We start from the raw sequence: 19,960 nt of genomic DNA, 5'->3' as shown, positions 1-19,960 counted from the left end.
TAAAACATAAGAAGTTTTTACTTATCTGTTATCATGCTATTTTCAGACATGAATACATTTTTAAAAATGTAAGTAGTGAACTGTTGGACCTACAACCAATGATACAGGCTATTGAAAAGATGTGATAATTTTGTTCATATTTCCAAGTTTTGCAAAGGCATACCTGTATAGTTAATTGCACCGTTATTTTAAGAATAACTACTGAGCTATTACGTGTGCAAAATGAGCTATTTCAATACTACGTTACGACATGGGGTAAACCCCTCTGCTAATTAAAACCGATACACAGAGAAGCTCATCTCATGCCGTAATCGGTTAAATTCCGAGAGGCTAAGAACTATTCTACAGGTCACTATTTAAAGTAAAAATTAACAATTTTATTCTTGAAGTCCAAAAGAGAACATTAGCCAACTGTTTGCAATTCCTTCCTCTTAAACTTATCTTTTACCTCCCACTCTACAATACTGGTCTGATTAAAAAAAACAGTTAAGATTTACAAAACAAAAATCATATTTCAAAACCAGTCAGCTTTGTCAATTCTCCTTTGTAGATTTTCTAGGTTGGGTTTGGCCTTCTGCTGCATAAATTTCTTATCTCCTTCCTATCGGAGAGATGTTGTGAAACTTGAAAGGGTTCAGAAAAGATTTCCAAGGATGTTGCCAGGGTTGGACGATCTGAGCTACAGGGAGAGGCTGAACAGGCTGGGGCTGTTTTCCTGGAGCGACGGAGGCTGAGGGGTGATCTTATAGAGGTTTACAAAATCATGAGGGGCATGGATAGGATAAATAGACAAAGTCTTTTCCCTGGGGTGGGGGAGTCCAGAACTAGAGGGCATAGGTTTAGGGTGAGAGGGGAAAGATATAAAAGAGACCTACGGGGCAACTCTTTCACACAGAGGGTGGTACGTGTATGGAATGAGCTGCCAGAGGAAGTAGTGGAGGCTGGTACAATTGCAACATTTAAGAGGCATTTGGATGAGTATATGAATAGGAAGGGTTTGGAGGGATATGGGCCGGGTGCTGACAGGTGGGAGTAGATTGGGTTGGAATATCTGATCGGATTGGACCGAAGGGTCTGTTTCCATGCTATACATGTCTATGACTCTATGACTCTATAACCTTTCAGAGAGCTATTCAACTTGCAGTCCATAATTGTTGGTTTTCTTGGCAGTTCTTCCCCTAACTCTTCAAAATGTCCAGTTTTATACCCCAAAACATCAGATCATTTCATCGGTTTGATGTCATCAATACACCAAATTCAAATTTGATTGAACTTTGGTATCTGGGACATAATTTAAACTGATTGGCCAAATTTGAATTTGTTTTTGTTCCATGGCAACACAACTCCAGCCATTTGTTTCAATCAAGTGTTACATTTTTATCTTGTTCAGCACACCCTATGCTTTCAGTCAGTCCTTGCTAGCTTCCTCTCTCTCACACCTACACCTTCATAACAATTATGACAGATCACATACTGGAGTCTGAGTCTGCAGAGTTCCAGACAATATCCTCTATTAATTATTTTTATATATTTAAGTTTAATGAAGCTTGTTAATGTTCATTAATAAATGTGCAGGCTGCATCTTACTACATGGCATATGTTAATAGGACCAATGGAATTCTAGGTAAGTGGGTATAAGCGCAATGACAGTGAAGGGTGATACCAGCCTAGCAATCTGTCCCAGATGTATAACATATGGAAGCATATACCAGGATGGTAGAAGGCAGCTCAGAGCAGGGATTGCAGCAAGGAATAAGGAAATTAATCAGCCACAGTGAGAAGTACATTTCAGTAAATTGGAGATAGCTACATGCATTGAGAAGAAATTTGCACTTAGAACGTTTTCCTGCAGAAATTGCACAAAGAAATGTCATGGCTGACAACATTGAGATTCAGAAATAAAATCTTGAGAGAAAGAGAACAAAAAAGAAGTTTGCTTCAGTTTACAGAAGACTATTGTGGAGAAGCAAGCTCTTGTTAATGATGAAGGTCACCCAAAGAATGACCTCTTACAATACATGAGGAAGAAAATCAATGTGCCAGACAGACTGTACACCACAATGCTGAGCAGGAACTTCTTACAGATCTTGTTCCAGGAGTCCTGATCAACACTGATACACTTCTATTTTCTAATAGCGTTCCAAGAATACACTTATCTGCAGAGAAATACCATCCCACATCACACCAGGAACTGTTAAAACAGAACACATACATCTCTACATCCTCCAAGAGAAGTGAGAGCCTTGTTGGACACTGATGCCTTAAGTGAAAGAAACTTCTTGAGATGGATGGGTGTGTGGTTGAGGAGAGGAAGTGTGAGCAAAAAGTTCACTTTTATGATTAATTATTCATGGGTTAAAAGGGTTAGCATACAGATCCACATTTTCAACCTCACCTGAGGCATAGTGACCCTCAGGTTAAACCACCACCACCAGTTGTCTCTCTTTCTGATAAGAGAGCACAGCCTTGTGGCCCTCTGAGCCTATAGTGAATTTACAAGGTCTCGGAGGGAGATGTGGAGAAAAGCATTAATTATACCATACCCTAAGAATAGTTACTGACCATGTATATAAGGAGAAAGGTCATAGTAATAACTGATCACATTAACTGGAGCCTGAGTCACTGGCTCCAATCCTATTCTCAACCGAGATGAGTCAACATGTTCAGAGGAGGGGTCACTTGATCCAAAACATTAATATCTTATTTCTCTACACAGATGCTGTCAGACCTACTGAGCTTTTCCAGTAATTTCTGTTTTTGTCTCTGAGTCAGGAAGTTGCCTTCTTACCTTTGCATGATTTTCTGGATCTGACAGGAAGTTAGACACAGACTCAGTCTATCAAATAACACAGCGTTGCAATGAATCCTTGCAAAACCATTATTGCTTTTTCATATCAATAACTATTGTAATCCACTGAGTAAAATGTTTAAAAAGGTGCAAAGCCACTTTGAGAAGTTGTGACAGAAGGTAATCGGTAAGTGAGTGTAGTGGTGGGGTAGCAGAAAGGTGGGGGAGCACCTAAATTTGCAGAGGGGTAAGGGGCTTGGTACCCGACAGATGGTTAAAAATGTAATGTCATTTGTCCAAGTGGTACATCCCAAGTAGATGATGGAAGGTGAGTAAAGGGTAGAGTGCCATTGGGACAAGAATTAGGATACCAGTTAGATAAAGGGGCAAGGCTGAGGGTCAATGGAGAGGTTCAGTTTGGAGGGGCAGCATAGCAAGTACCAAAGATTGAAGAGTGACAGATGGTTGGGTGAAGTGTAGCTTGGCAGATAATTGGTCAAACAGTAGGTTGATTTATGGATGGAGTGACAGGTCGGTGAGTGGAAAAGGTGGCATTTTGGTGAAGAGTCTGAGTAGCAGGAACTTGGTGACAAGATGGCAATGGCTAGGTGGCAGAGGAATGGCCAGATGTCTGGTGGGATATTCACATGTTTGTGGATGCAGTCAGTGGCAAGTGAGCCAAGGGTGGGAGCTGGGAATGGGTGGTTCATGTATTGGGCGGTGTGTAAGTGTGGACTGTTGGCTGGGTTGGAGCTTTGCAATCATGGTGGAGGTGTCAACTAGAGTATTCTGAGTGTAATGAGAATGAATTCCTGTTCACTGTGGATGTCTTAGAAGTAAATGTGGGTGACTTGGGGGTCAACAGTATTGCTTAGTTAGGAACAAGAGCAGGTTTCAATCTCTTGAACATTTCCTGGCAAGCCTTCAAAAACTCTGACTTGAACAAAGCATTGTGGACCTTTTCACAAGGTTACTGGCGCCAGGTAATTGCCTATCATATATTGAAACCTCCTGGGAAATTACTACATAGCTTGTACATTAGGATACTTGAGGTTTTCTGACACACATCTTTCAGGCCAAGATTGAAATATTGGCCGGTTATCTCTTACCATTCCTTCCAGATGATTATTTTTAATAAAACTGCAAATGAACTGGAGTATCGACCTCATCTCAGCAAACCCTGGATTAACATTGTTTCTCAAGGGTCAGTTTTCTGCAGTAATACCCAGATTTCAGGGACAGAAGACAAATGTACCAACAGCACCTAACTCTAAAATCGCAAACAATCCAACTGTGAACAATGACATCATGCTAAATGTCACCCAATGTTTTGCAGAAGCAGCATGATTTTAGGTTGAATATCAGAGGTAGAGAGACTACCAATGTTTTTCTTTACTACAATATGAAGAACAATAGTGACCTTTAAGTAACAATTCGTAAACCTCGTTAAAGTGTCAAACTGAAAGTAAATCCTCATGTAAGAAATTTCAACAGCCTATACTCTAATCCAATGTTTCAAGAGGAAGGTTTAGATATACAAACCCAATGTGATTCCACTTCATGAGCAACTTACTGAAAGACATTGGAAGCTTTCCAGTGAACCTTAGATCTTCTCATGATTTGAATCTCTGGGACAATCACTTTTGTTAAACCACCTCAACAAAAATAGTAACCAGCTCACATTGTGACTACATTTATTATTTTATATGTTTCTATAAGATTCCCCCTCATTCTTCTAAATACAATGAGTATATTCCCAGTCTACTCAATTTCTCCTCAAAAGCCAAACCTATCGACTTGGGAATCAACCTAGTGAACCTTCTGTGTACACCCTCCAGTGCCAGTACATCCTTTCTCAAGTAAGCTCTTCATAGTCTTAAAGAACTTGATCAGGTCACATCTTCAGATCTTTTCTTTTCTGACAACACAGCCACAGGTTCCTTAGCTTTTCCTGAATGTTATGCTTTTCATATTTTTGTCAGGGTATTGGTAAATGCTTCTTCCATGTTACCCACTGTCTTTCTATCCGGTTAATGCAGGTTTCCTGTTATTTTGATGTGCTTGTGGATGTTTGAAAATGCTAAGGAGGAAAAATAAGTATCTAGATAAAGGAATACATTTTTGAGAAACTGATTTACAATTTTCCTGGAAGAAGGGATGTTCTGTCCTTGGGGGCAGTTAGGCATCATTTATTGTTCACCCCTAACTGCCCTGAAGAAGGCGCTGATGAGCTGTATGCTTGAAACACTGTCATTTCAGGTTGTAGGTACACCGACAGTGCTGCTGAGCAGGCTGTTACTTGAGTTCAACCCAGTGATCATGATGGAATGGCAATATTTTCCAAATCAAGGTGGTGTCTGGCAGGAAGGAGAAATTGCAGGTGATGCATGAATTTGGAGTTTTGGAAAGTGCTCTTGAAGGAGTCGTCATGAGTTTATTGAGGTGGTAGACACTGCTGCCATTGTGCATTTTTTGTAGAAGGTGGCGGATTGGATGCTAAGTAAGAAGGCTGCTTTGATCTGGATTGTATAGGGTTTCATAAGTATTGTCGGTTTCTTAAGTCCAAAGATGTGCAGATCAGGTGAATTGGCCATTCTAAATTGCCCCTAGTATTAGGTGTATTAGTTAGAGGGAAATGGGTCTGGGTGGGTTACTCTTCAGAGGGTCGATGTAGAAGGGCCTGTTTCCACACTATAGGGAATCTAATCTAATTACCAGATGTTTGTACCAAACCTAATTCAACATCAAAGACTGCACAACAAAACCAAGAAGAATGTTATTTTATAATGACCAGAGAGAAACTTTCAGTCATTAACCATTAAGAAGAGAAGATCTGCTAAATTGAATTGTCATTTAGATACTATATACCCTACGGTTTGTTCTATATGGCAGCCCAACTGACTGTCTGGTGAGCTGTTTGTGTGGAGTATGCATTGTGTTTCTGAGTTCCTGAAGGCCTGTACCTGCCTCTCTTTATTTCAAAGATCTCCAATTGAGTCTCCTCATACATAAAGAATTGATTTTAACTCAGTACCCAGCTCACCCATTTTCACCATTCTTTGAAAGTCCTACAATGATGAGGTTGATAATAAGTAGCTATAAAGTTTCTACTTTTTTTATAAAAAATGTTTAGTTTTTGTGATTATGTACTTCGCTAGTTTGTTTATGGTCAGAGCACATTTAAAGGAATTCAGACTTAAACCTTAATTTTCACAGGAGAATATTCATCATTCCTAAAATTAGTTGCACCAGTCTATTCCACATCATGCATTTTTTTCTCCTTCTAGGACTAAAGTAACCCCGAACACTGTAGAAGAGCAATAAGATATTTAAGACATGATGTTTTGCTGACACAAAGGTACTTCACCTTCAGAATTGGAATATTTGAGAGTGATTCACAATTTAAATAGAACTAATACTGCCAAAACCACTTAAGATTCAGATGAGTAGATTATGTGACTTGCACACCAATTTTGCTTCCTTATTACAGTTTTAGATTTCCTAACCCTCTTTTATGGCCTGGTTTGGATTAAAACTTGCTTTTAGGAGAATTACTAACCAATAACTTATGCCTCATTATGCTGTGGTATAAGAATTTAATATATATTATGTCTGTGAGCTTCTCAAATTGTATAGTCCTTTCAAGGGTAAAAGCAACTCCATCAGCATCTGCCTATAACGATCCAACAAACTGCATCTTTCAACAGTTTAACCTGCCGCATATAATATTTGTTTTATACATGTTCTGCTAAGTTACATTGGTTTGTTTCCAGTGACATTTTCCAGCCCAACTGACTTTAGCAAAAAGAGGAATTTTAAGAACAGGTTACGTTCAGAACAATATTTTAAAAAAACACAATGTTGTTTTAAACTAACATTGTAGTGGAAGCTAGCCTTGTAATCAAAACCTGTGATGTTCCAGATCAAATTAATCATGATGAAGTTGATAATAAATAGCTACATTTAAGCAGCTTATTTTTAAAATTTAAACTTATTTTTTTTTAAAATGCTTAGTGTTTGTGGTTATGTACTTATTAGCTAGTTTGTTTATGGTCAGAAACTCATCACAATCTGTTAATTGTGTTAATTTATGGGGCTTTGAGGAGGGAATTAAAGCTTTTGGCTCCAGTACTAAATGCCTATTGGATTACTTTAAGCTCTAAGTACGGTATGGAGGCTTTCGCTTCTTCCTCTCCCGCCGTACCAACCAGTACCCTTCCACTGACACCCTCCTCCGACTGACTGAACTGGTCCTCACTCTGAACAACTTCTCCTTCCAATCCTCCCACTTCCTCCAAACCAAAGGAATAGCCATGGGCACCCGCATGTACCCCAGCTATGCCTGCCTCTTCATGGGATATGTGGAACAGTCCATCTTCTGCAGCTACACTGACACCATCCCCCACCTTTTCCTCCGCTACATCGATGACTGTATCGGCGCTGCCTCGTGCTCCCACGAGGAGGTTGAACAGTTCATCCACTTTACTAACACCTTCCACCTCGACCTCAAATTTACCTCAGACTCCTCCCTCCCCTTCCTAGACCTCTCCATTTCTACCTTGGGCGACCGACTCAACACAGACATTTACTACAAACCGACTGACTCCCACAGCTATCTAGATTACACCTCCTCCCACCCTGCCCCCTGTAAAAACACCATCCCATATTCCCAATTCCTTCGCCTCTGCCGCATCTGCTCCCAGGAGGACCAATTCCACTACTGAACAGTCCAAATGGCCTCCATCTTCAAAGACCGCAATTTCCCCTCCGACGTGGTCGACAATGCTCTCCACCACATCTCCTCCACTTCTCTCACCTCCGCCCTTGAACCCGACCCCTCCAATCGCCACCAGGACAGAACCCAACAGGTCCTCTCCTTCCACCCCACCAACCTCCGGATACATCGTATCATCCTCCGTCATTTCCGCCACCTCCAAACAGACCCCACCACCAAGGATATATTTTCCTCCCCACCACTATCAGCGTTTCGGAGAGACCAATCCCTCCGGGACTCCCTCGTCAGGTCCACAACCCCCACCAACCCAACCTTCACTCCTGGCACCTTCCCCTGCAACCGTAAGAAGTGCAAAACTTGTGCCCTCACCTCCCTCCAAGGCCCCAATGGATCCTTCCATATTCGTCCCAAATTCACCTGCACCTCCACACACATCGTTTACTGTATCCGCTGTACCTGATGTGGTCTCCTCCACATTGGGGAGACAGGCTGCCTACTTGCGGAACGTTTCAGGGAACACCTCTGGGACACCCGCACCAACCAACCCAACCATCCCGTGACTGAACACTTTAACTCCCACTCCCAATCCACCAAGGACATGCAGGTCCTTGGCCTCCTCCATCGCCAGACCCTGGCCACACGACGTCTGGAAGAAGAGCGCCTCATCTTTCGCCTAGGAACCCTCCAACCACACGGGATGAATGTAGATTTCTCCAGCTTCCTCATTTCCCCTCCCCCCACTTTGTCTCAGTCCCAACCCCTGGATTCAGCACTGCCCTCTTGACCTGCAATCTTCTTCCCGACCTCTCCGCCCCCACCTCCTCTCCGGCCTATCACCCTCACCCTCACCTCCTTCCACCTATCGTATTCCCAGCGCCCTTCCCCCAATTCCCCCTCCCCCCCCACCTTTTATCTCAGCCCACTTGGCACACCAGCCTCATTCCTGAAGAAGGGCTTATGCCCGAAACATAGGTTCCCCTGCTCCTCGGATGCTACCTTGCCTGCTGCGCTTTTCCAGCACCACACTTTTCAACTCTGGTCTCCAGCATCTGCAGTCCTCACTTTCTCCTTCTAGGTCGGGTAGATCGGAAGGGCCTTGCCCCCGGTAGAGGGAGCGATGACCAAGATTCATAGATTTAAAAGTGAGGGCACGAGATTTCAAGGGGATGTGAGGAAACAATTTCTCACCCACAGGGTGGTAGGACTTTAGAATTGACAACATGAAAAACGTTATGGAGACAGAAACCCTCATAATATTTGAGAAGTTAGGTGGGTTAGCCATGGTAAAAATCCCATGTAGAGTTATGGGGATTGGGAGGTGTTAGGTCTGGATGGACTGCTCTTTGGAGGGTTAGTGCAGACTCAATGGGCTGAATAGCCTCTTTCTGCACAGTAGGGATTCTGTGATTCTAGTTGGACACTTATGATGCCAATGTAAGCAAGGCTGTGGATTTAAGTGCTGGAAAATGGATTTGAACAGGTGATTTTTTTTGACTGGTGCACATTGATGAACTGAAGGGCCATTTTTTGTCCTGTATATCTCTAATGCTCTATTTCAAATAAAGTGTGCTTTAACGTATTTGTGATTAAGCTCTATTGATTTTTCAAACAGGTCAAATCTTCTGCTTGCAAATCTCCTCAATGTTAATTTACTTTGTCTAGTATTTCAACTACAAAACTTTCTGATTTTACACCATTCTTGCACTCAGTGTAAGTGTATAGCTCAAAAATTCAAACAGAACAGCTTCTATCACCAAGTGTAATTGAGGAATCGGTGAGCTGAAGAGGGCATCGACTTCATTTACCAATTACAGGCTTCTGACAAACTGGTTTTAATCCATCCTTTCCAATTTGATATCACTCCCATGGTCTTCATTTTCTGGAGCCCTTTAAAATAAAGCTTCTTAAACAAAATGCTGACATCCAACTTTAAACTTTCACTCTGATCAACATCAAACAAGATTAGCTTTTCCTTTGGACCTTCTATTCTCTGCCATCATAACAGCCGACTAGCTATAGCTGCAGCACTATGTCAAAACCAGGAAATCAGTCAGCATTGCAGAGACCAGGTATGTGTACAGGCCACATGAGGCAAACAAGGGCAATATTTCTGCAAGAATACAATTTGGACCATGTGGCCAACTTCATTGCAAAAGATTTGCAGAGCTATTTACATAGCACAGCTGTTCTGTTTGTTTCAGTGTGGCAAAAGTCATTATTCTTTATGGAAAGAAGTATATACGTCAGGATGAGGTTGTAAGAGCAGAGGCTGCTTTAGGTTTGTGGACTGAGCACGTTGGAAAGGGAATTGTAGTGACAAACTGATCTTGCCTGGAATATCTTCATTTCACCGTACACTGTCGATACATCCCAGTTTAAAAAAGGTTGGTGTTCAGTGCCTATGGAAACACCCTACTGACAATATGACCGCTGTTGGAATTCAGCTTTGTGGTTCAAAAGATAGAAGCCTGAGGCTTTGATTTCATATAGCTTGGAAGACGACATGGAGGTCTTGATCAGAGAGGTTACTTTTACTGCCCTGGCACAGCTGGCACCTAATTGCGTATGGTAGCACACCAATGGAGTGATGATGTGGATGAGAGATTCTCTTAGAACAGACATAGTTCTGAGGAAGGGTCACTATACTGAAGAGTTAACTCTGATTTTTCTCCACAGATGTTGCCAGACCTGCTGAGCATTTCCAGCAATTTCTGTTTTAGTGGGTTTTGAGAAGATTTGTAGCTCAGGTTGAGGTTCTGGATGGAGGTTTACTCACTGAGCTGGAAGGTTCGTTTTTAGACTTTTCCTCACCATACTAGTTAACATCATCAGTGAGCCTTCGGATGAGGCAATGGTGGCCTGGCCCTCTTTCTATTTATGTGTTTAGGTTTCCTTGGGTTGGTGATGTCACTTCTGATAGATCTATCAACAAACAGATCGACTTGGAGCCCATTTACCACCCCTGAGAAAAAAAACAGGAAATGATGTCACCATGAGAAATGACATCACCAACCCATGGAAACCTAAACACATAAACAAGAAAGAGGGCCATGCCACCAGTACTTCAGCCAGAGGCTCACTGATGATGTTATCGAGTATGGTGACGAAACATCTGAAAACAAACCTTCCAGCTCAGCAAGCAAACCTACATCCAATTTCTGTTTTTGTTTCTGATTTCCAGCATTCACAGTTCTTTCTGTTTTTAAACCAGCCCCCCTGGGGTTGTTGGTTTGCTTGCCCAACTGTTGGGTTGCCATGCAAACGTTTTGTCATCATGCTAGGGAACATCAGTGCAACGTCCATGAAGCATTGTTGTTTTACTCTGCTTGATATTCATATGATCTGGTTAGTTAAGGTGGGTGGTGTCACTTCTGGTTTTGCTCTGCAGTGGTTTGTATTTGGAGTCATTTTCTACATGCTTGTTGATGGCATTCTGGGTTGAAAACCAGGCCTGTTGGAATCCCTGTGCATGTCTCTGGTTAGCTTGTCATAGGACGGTTACATTTTCCCAGTCAAGTTGATGGCCCTCCTTGTCTACATGTCCTGAGATAAGTGAAAGTTGGTCGTGCTGTTTGCTGCTAGTTCATAGAATCCCTACAGTGTGGAAACGGGCCCTTCAGCCAACAAGTCCATACTGACCCTCTGAGGAGTATCCCAGCCAAAGCCACTCCCTTACCCTATTACTCTACATTTTGCCCCTGACTAATGTACCTAACCTTCACATCCCTGGACACTATATGCAATTTAGCATGGTCAATTCACCTAACCTGCACATCATTGGACTGTGGGGGGAAACCAGTAGGTGTTTGTGTATCCAGTTTGCTAGTTTTCTGCCAATCTGTCTGATGTAGTATTTATGGCAGTTGTTACACAGAATTTTGCATATTACATTGGTCCTCTGATGTTACCTAGAATGGTCATTAAATGTGTGCATGACAATCCATCAGCTCAGCCAACAAACCAACAACCAGATCCACATCCCAACTAGAAATCTTCACAAAAACCTTAAAAACTAGAAATCTTCACAAAAACCTTAAAAACTAACAGCCCTTTCCAGAGGTATCTTAGTTTCACTTTGGACTTAAAGGGACATCTCAGAAAAGAAAAACAGTGCCTTTATCCCCAAAATGCAACAGTTGTCACAAAAGTTATTTTGCCCAACCCATCCCAGATAAAGAAAAACAGCATTATTAGCAATAGATTTGTTGCACATTTAACAGTTCAAAGTGTTTACGCAGCCTCTGTTTAGATTACTTACAGTGTGGAAGCAGGCCCTTCGGCCCAACAAGTCCATACCGACACGCAACCCACCCAGACCCATTTCCCTACACCTAACACTACAGGCAACTTAGCATGTCCAATTCACCTAATCTGCACATTTTTGGACTGTGGGAGGAAACCAGAGCACCTGGAGGAAACCCACGCAGACAATGTGCAAACGCCACACAGTTAGTCGCCTGAGATAGGAATTGAACCTGGGTCTCTAGCACTGTGAGGCAGCAATGCTAACCACTGTGCCACTGTGCTGCTGTTTATCAAGCTCCTGGAAAATAAAAGATTGAGTTGCTCAGATTCTACTGAAGCAGTATGATTTAAAAAAAAATTCTTAGCCAATTTCTGAAATATCATAATGGCTGTAGTTTTATTATTTTTGAATCAATAATGTCATAACATACATCTGGAGCAGATGAGACTTGAATGCAGGATTCTTGGACTCAAAGGGAGGACACTACCACTACATCACAAGAGCCCACACAATGATAATTTTGACTTTGGAGTATATTGTATAGGGATGATATCAATTTAGCTACTCATTCTAATATTATATTGAGTAATGAACCAGAGAATAGCTGTCACCTGTTTTGTTAAGTTGAAACTTAATGTACCTTCTGTCTGCAATATACAGGGTCAAGTGTATTAATTTATGCACATTCATCACAGCAATGTCTCAACCAAGCTATATCAATTTGCCTGGTTTAAATTTAAACAAAGCTAAGAACTGTCATTCATCATCCAACTCTCCATGACAACATCTCTACCGCACTGCCTGCCAACCAATCAGCACTCTCTTACTATACAGCAAAAAGTATTGTGTCTCTTTACATTGGTTTCCTCAGGTATGGTCTGATGAGTGTAGGATGAAAAGCTTCAACAAAATATATCTTTTCTCATCACTACTCAAGTTCTAAATGGAAATAAATTATTCATATAAATTTTAAAAACTTGTTTTGCCCATTTCATTGCCAATAAATTGAACTATTTACATTCAAATTCTTGAATTTTGTTGCAGCTTTGGCAACTTGCTTATATTGCAATTTTGTAAAGTATTTACATTTTAACCAAAGCTAGAAATGACACAATCTACCAATCAAGCTGGTTAATAAATAATAAAATATGTTTAAATGCCTATTTCTAGCTCTTGCAAAAGATTCATAGAAGTGCCAGCTACCCTTCATTCCTTAATCCAAGTGGGCATTCTACATGCAGAAACATTACCTCACGGCTGAGCCTGATCTTGCCCTCACTTGATGACCATCCTTCTACTTTCGCACAGTATTGGGAGGGCTTTGATTAATGGGAACCCATGGAGTGTTTCCATTTCGACTCTTTTAGTGTCCTTGACAACATTGTCTGTTTTGTAAATGCTCTATTTTGACTGAGGTTATCTTTCCGAGTATATCAGTTCCTGACTGAGGTAGAATTAACTAGCTCAGCACAGACCAGGCATTGAAATAGAATCCTCTAACCTGAATGGAAAAATTAGAAGACCTTGTACATATAGAGTACTTTTGGATATTGTCAGAATGTTCTCAAAATACTTTGTATCCAATGTATTACTTTTAAGTTTAATACTCTTGTTTTGTTTAGATAAGTGTGGCAAATTTGCACAGAGGAAGGTTCACAATACCCAGATGATGACAAAACTGGTGTATATTACACATTACAACAATAACTGTATATAGGTAGCTGTTCATGTAATGAAAAATTGTAAGATACCTCATTGTGACATTATAAAGCAAAGTTTGACACCAAGCCACTTAAGGAGATATTGAGCAGATAAGGTAGGGTTGAAGGAACATCTTAAGTAGAAAATAAAAATCAATAGTTTTAGGGAAGGGGCTTCAGAAAGTAAGGCCTTGGTACCTGTAGGGTTGGCCACCAAATATGGAGCAATTATAATTGCAGGTGCTACAGGCTCAATATTAGAGAAAATCAGTTGTTATCTTGGAGGGTTTTAGGGTTGAAGAGGGGTATAGAGATTGGCCATAACAAGACCATGAAGAGATTTAAAGATAAAGATAACAATTTTAAAATTGAGGCATTGCAAAACTGGGAAACAGTTTAGGCCAGCTCATTCATGAGGGTGATAAGAAAAGAGACCCTGGCAAAGTTAAGATATGGGCAACATTTAAGATGCTATAATAGGAGGCAGAGTGTGAGGAGATGTCTATGGGTTCATTAGAATAGCCCCAAATCTAGACGTTCAGAGTCATAGATAAGGGCTTCACTGGACGAGCTGAAGCAGGAGCAGAGTCAGATGATGTTATAGAAATTGAAACATCCTCCTGCAGAGCACAATGTGGATATATGATCGGCAGATCATTTCAGGATAATATATGACACCAAAGGTGTGATCAATCCTGTGCATCTTCAGAAGGTTCTAAGGAAAGTGATACAGTTGCTAAGTAGGGAATGGAGCCTGTGGTGTGTATCAAAGGCAATGAACTTTACTCCCGTAAATGTTTAATTGAAGGAAATAGCACTGAAAGTCAAATATGTGGTCTGACAGTTTAGAAAAGGGGGAGGGTTGAAAACGTAGCTGGATATCATGTAAACATTGACCCTTTCTTACGGAATGATGCCATCATTGAAGGGACATTATAATGGAGAAAATAGAGGACCTTATATGTACAGAGGACCTTTGCATATTGTCAGAATGTTCTTAAAATACGTTATATCCAACCAATTGCTTTTGAGTTTAATACACTTCTTTTGTTTGGATAAATGCAGCAAATTTCAGTAAGGAAGGTTCACAAACAACACCCAGATGTTGATAATCACTCCATCTTTGGTGATCTTTGAATAAGGAAAGTGACTCCTGACACCAAACGAACTTACTAGTAACATCAATTGATACCACAGAATCATTGATGTTTAGTTGAGTAGGTAGGCAGGGACTTAACTCAATGTCTCTCCCGAAATATAGCATTATTGACAATGATTCACACCCTTATGATTGTAGTGTTAGCCTACCTGAAATATTTATGATCTGGCGTAGACTAGAACCTAGAATCTTCTTAGTTAGTCAAAGGATTGTTATGACTGCAATAGTTGACACTCATTATACCAGGAGAAAGTGAGGACTGCAGATGCTGGAGATCAGAGTCGAGAGTGTGGTGCTGGAAAAGCACAGCAGGTCAGGCAGCAGCCGAGGAGCAGAAGAATCAATGTTTAGGGCAAAAGCCCTTCATCAGGAATGAAACTCATTATACATTCATAATGTAAAGCTCTTGGTTGTTTATATATATATATTCAGATTTATCCAATGAATCAATTATTCGCACTGAATACTTGTTACAAATGTAAACTGTGCTATCAAAGATGTCTAGTCTCTGCGTATGAATTAATATCCTTAAATATGGAAGATTTATGTTTGTTAATCTAGATTTAATATAAAGAAATATGATACTTTAAAATTTAATAGCTATCAGCAAACAATGGGCAGAATTTAAAAGCAGTAGCCGTAAGGCAAATGAAAACGGAATATTTGGTAAAGCACAAGTCCCAACCTCATTTACGATATAGTATTTGATTAATGGGAACCCATGGGTTACTTCTATTAACAGGCTTGTGGAGGTATAGCTTGATCTTGCCTAATTTTTAAATACGTTTTGTTTCATAGATAGGCAAGATATGGGATTATGCTGATGCAGACATTACACATTTTAACATTATGGTACAAGACTTGAAAGTACAGGTGCATTTTGACACCACTGCAGTACCAAGCCTTCGAGTTTCTTTCCCCATATTTTTATACCAGTTACTTATATCTCCCACACTGTCCACCCGTGATTGCCTGCTACTTCTTGTACAGAATGTGATAGAATATTTCACAATACAACTGCTGTGTCCTTGAGTACAATAATAAAACTGATCCAGGAGAAGAAATGTGGACTCATATCTATCCTTGAGAGTGAATCTGATTATGCCTGTCTAATATTAACCAGCCAGTATGGTCAAATCCGTGCACACATATTTAACTAATTTTAAAGACCATTATCAGATCCATTAGAGAAATACATGATTACAAAATAAGAAAATGTAGCACAGAAATATTCATTGAACACCACTTTTCTGAACTGCCCAGCTATTAAAACATTTTTAAATTATTCATTTCAACACTGAATACATAGATCTGATTAATAAAGTTGGCTGCGAAGTGAAAATAAAAGGCATTTTTTAGCAAAAAAGGAAATTACATAAAAAGCCTTTATCACTCACCAGATATAGACAGATTCTGGTATCCTCCTCTAAAAGTTTGATAATCAACCTTTTTGCTTATCAATTGCTACCTGCAGTCCCTTTCCTGTGTGCAATCCAGTTGTCTATCAAGCACTACCCGCAATAATACACATGCAGCTCTATGCCTTCCTGCTTGCGATGCTGCTCACACAGCTCTGCATGCAGAGATGACAGGCGTGGACGCACATTCAAGGGCATTCCCCAGGAATCAATATGCAAATCCTTCCCAAGAGATTGGCTCAGACCTGCGTATGAACTTCAGGCACAAATCAAATATGATATTGAAGCAGAACATTCTAACTCCAGCTGTTTTGTGAGATACAAAGAAGTTTTAATAAGCCTTAAAGTAAACGACCAGAGGAGCTCGATCAGTGCTGAAATCAATAACACTGAAAAGCATAAAAACATTCACAACCCTTAAGTAGCTGCTTTATAAATTAGGCATGGTCCTTTTTTCAGGCTAACTATTTGAATACTGAGACACCAGGGACCTTGCTCAAAGCTTGGTTTGGGTGCATCATGGGATCAATAATTGCCGAAAGATAACATCAGATTCAGATCCTGACTCTCTTTCGGGATTCACCCAGATGTATTCGATGGGAAGCAGGGAAACACTTATGCGGATATTTCTATATTATGATAAATAATTAATTCTGGCTTTATTAGCCAGGGCACATGTTTCCTGATCTGTTAATACCTTGGTAGCGTGAAAAAGGTGGTGCATACTTGGAGTGTTTCATCAGCAAAACAGAAAAGGTGGGAAACTTTGGACCATGCACCTGGTCGGTTCCAGCTATGGCCAGAATGAGAAGTTGCTATTTGTAGTACTCCTTCTTTCAGAGAGTTTTTTTTCAGTGCTTGACAGATGACCTCCAAGTTCTTGGAAGGCACTTTACCTGTCTAGCATTGCATTGGTCCTCAGTTGCTCTTCCCGATTTCATTCTTCACACCTGCCGAGGGCAATTATTGCAACTCCACCCTGCACCTCTGGTGAAGAACTTGGGAAACATCAACACCTACAGCACTGGCAATATCTGCAGCAGCAGGAAGAAAATTAGCACAAACACCTTCTCTCCGCAGATACACGATGCTCCAATTGCCAGAGGGAATAGATAGAGATCAGGCTGGAAATAGATGAGACACCAGCACAAGGTCTATGTAGAGACAATCATCTCTGAGTAGCAGTGCCTCAGTAAGGCTCACACTTTCATGGCAGAAGTCAGAAGTCATGTGACATCAGGTTATAGTTCGAAAGGTTTATTTGAAGTCACAAGCTTTCGGAGCATTGCTCCGTCACCTTTCTCTGAATGGAGGACCAACCACCATGTTCTCCCACCTTCATCAAACACGTCTCTGCCTCAACCTGTTTGGATGGAGTTGTAAGGTATATGGAGAGAGATGAATAAGTGCAAATGAAGGTTTGTTAATTGTTTATAATTTATGTTTAATTGGGCTAATTGGCATGGTGGGCCATTGAATCAAAGTTATGGTGTTGATTTTTACAATGAATGAGAGTTATCAGAGTGCTGTTAGAGATTGTTTAGTAAGACCACCATTTACTGGATAATCCTCTGAAAGATGCTCTCAGTAAACGCCCTGTACTCCTGCACCAAAACAGTTTTGCTGTTCCTTTAATTAGAGATTTATACGAACTGAATTTTAATTAGCCTAACAACTCAGGTTGTTATTTTCATGTATCACATTCTACCTCAGAAAACTTAATTAAAAGTCCACAAAAAGTCTCAAGCAGACAGGCAAACACTCATTAATAGTAGATTCAGATAGTGGGCATTACATGAGAATTCATTTGTGCTCTTTAAATATACATGGACTGAAACAAATTCAGAGGGCACTCAGTGAGTGCATAACTCCATCATGCGTGTTAATGCAACATTACTACATTTACACAGATTTCTCTTGAGGTTTGTTTTGCCTGGTTGATGCTTTGTAGCTGAAAACTGAAAAAAAAACATTTTTATGAAGAGTTTTCATAGCACTGGGGAACTTCAGCCTAATCCACATCAGGCAACCTGCTCTGAAAACTCTGCTCACATTTTGACTGCTGTGACAAATTAAATTCTAGTAGCTGAAACAAGCTGGGGAATTCTAAAACAATCAATGACCTTCAAAATAAAACAACCCATAAAATACCACACAAAATCAATTATAATTATGAATGTTAACATAGTCTTTAAAAAATCCAGAATTTAATGTGGATCTGCATCTTTGTCAAAAAAACTATTCACTGGCTGTCCCAGACCCTTATACCAGATTCTGATGAAATCCTTTAACTTGTTTGTCATATGGCATTTTTGTGAAGTCAGACTAGCTAACAGCAGTGAAAAGAGAATCACTTTTCCATTTTCAGTAACTGAGAAAATTATGGTTATTGAGTTAGGAGGTAAATGCTTATAATCTTTACACTTAAATAGATGATTATAAAAGTGTGTAAAAACTGGGTCCAGTTCTATCCTTCAAAAATTTACCTTCTGGATTATAACAAATTAATAGTGAAAAAAATCTGAAAAATGCTGTTCAGGATAATGCTGAGAAGTTAGCGTGTGGTGCTTGGCACCTGTAATTGTTATGCCACACATAGTTCCTGTCTTTGTTAGTCTCTAAGCTCCTGGTGAGGTTTCTTTGTGTTGAAGGGACTATATTGTTCCTGGTTAATATTTTGGCTCATCCACTATTGTATTAGTTGGAGAAGTTGTTCTGTTCCTCCTGTCATCTAAAGAGTTCATCTTTTTTTCCAGTCTGCCATATTTTATAGCAAGGTGCCCAGGTGAGAAAGATATTCCTAAGTCTTTTCTTCATTCCATTGTTACTGCAGTCTCAAAATTTAAGCACTTGTGAGTCTTTCCCGTGGTCACCTTAACTAGAAACCCTTAACTTACAGGTCCTGTACATCAACCCCGAATTGGTCAAAGAGCCAAGATGCCAGATAATTGTGCTATTGCTTAGCCGAAGATTAATGGCAAAACCCATTGTGAATTTCATAGGGCTCCTGACATGAAAATGGCTCAACAGTTTTGATTGCAATTGCAATGTATTAAAAATTCTGTAGACATAGTCAGAGTGATAGGAAAGATTTACCTGGGAGCAGAATGTAAGAACAGCACCAAATAGTGTTGATGTATCAGGTCTAATAGCAGCATTTCACTAGATATAGCTTCAAAAAAGATTTCAATTTTGTGTTTTTATCATCTTCTTAAAACTGAAGTTGAGTATATCCCTTTTCTCTCTCTCAATATCCTGTGTGATATTCTTCAAGTTGGTACTGTCCTTGCACCTACTGAAAATGTAAAAGCTCGCCTGCAAAGATTCACTGCAGAAAGATGCTGAGTGATGTAATCCTGAGCCAGAGAGAAGGCAGCAAGTTCAATGCACAGTTAATTATTCACGACCAAAGCTATGGTGTAGTCATAATCAAATAGCAGGCTCCCAAACACACCAGGCATATAAGTGAGGAATTGCTACCTGGTGAGGTTTTAAAAATTCAGTTTTCTCTTATCGCACTTCTAGACAGATGCAATCTTTAGTGTGTTGCTTCTTACATGAAACTCCGCACATCGATCATTACGGTTAATTCTCCCGATCAGTAACTTCGATGATATATGATGTTCCTGTTTACAAGCTGATAAACAAACCAATTCCCACAACAGACCATTATAATGGCATTGTACTTTTGGAATCAAAGCAGCAATACTTTCATAGATTTCAATATATTAGATAGTAGAATTGAAACATCAAATAGAAGTAGATAACACTTTGAACTTTAGAATAGTACTGCTGAGTTTAATAACTCAGTTGAAAAACTCAGTACTGCTGAGTTCAATAAGGTGCTTTAATGTTGTTACAATCATTCTGCTACATCCTTCAAAGGGTTAAAACTGCTGGCATGACTTTAACTG

General features: G+C 40.2%; 1 protein-coding gene across 4 annotated transcripts in view; it reads right to left on the bottom strand.

Moving 5' to 3' along the window:
• The window catches only part of LOC140467147 (synaptotagmin-B), a 663,372-nt gene that overhangs the window by 220,181 nt on the left and 423,231 nt on the right, over positions 1-19,960 (bottom strand). Inside the window, exon 1 of one of the 4 annotated variants that reach the window (XM_072563239.1) lies at positions 16,026-16,187. The exons of the other annotated variants lie outside the window; for them this stretch is intronic. The gene's annotated coding sequence lies outside the window, so the exon portion shown is untranslated. Of the gene's footprint in view, positions 1-16,025; positions 16,188-19,960 lie in introns of those variants that run through there. 4 annotated transcript variants of the gene reach the window in all.

This window comes from Chiloscyllium punctatum, chromosome 45 (assembly GCF_047496795.1).
Source record: "Chiloscyllium punctatum isolate Juve2018m chromosome 45, sChiPun1.3, whole genome shotgun sequence".
In the NCBI taxonomy this organism is placed as follows: Eukaryota; Metazoa; Chordata; class Chondrichthyes; order Orectolobiformes; family Hemiscylliidae; genus Chiloscyllium; species Chiloscyllium punctatum.
The sequence above is the reverse complement of the archived record's forward strand: the minus strand, read 5'-3'. Positions and strand labels throughout refer to the sequence as shown.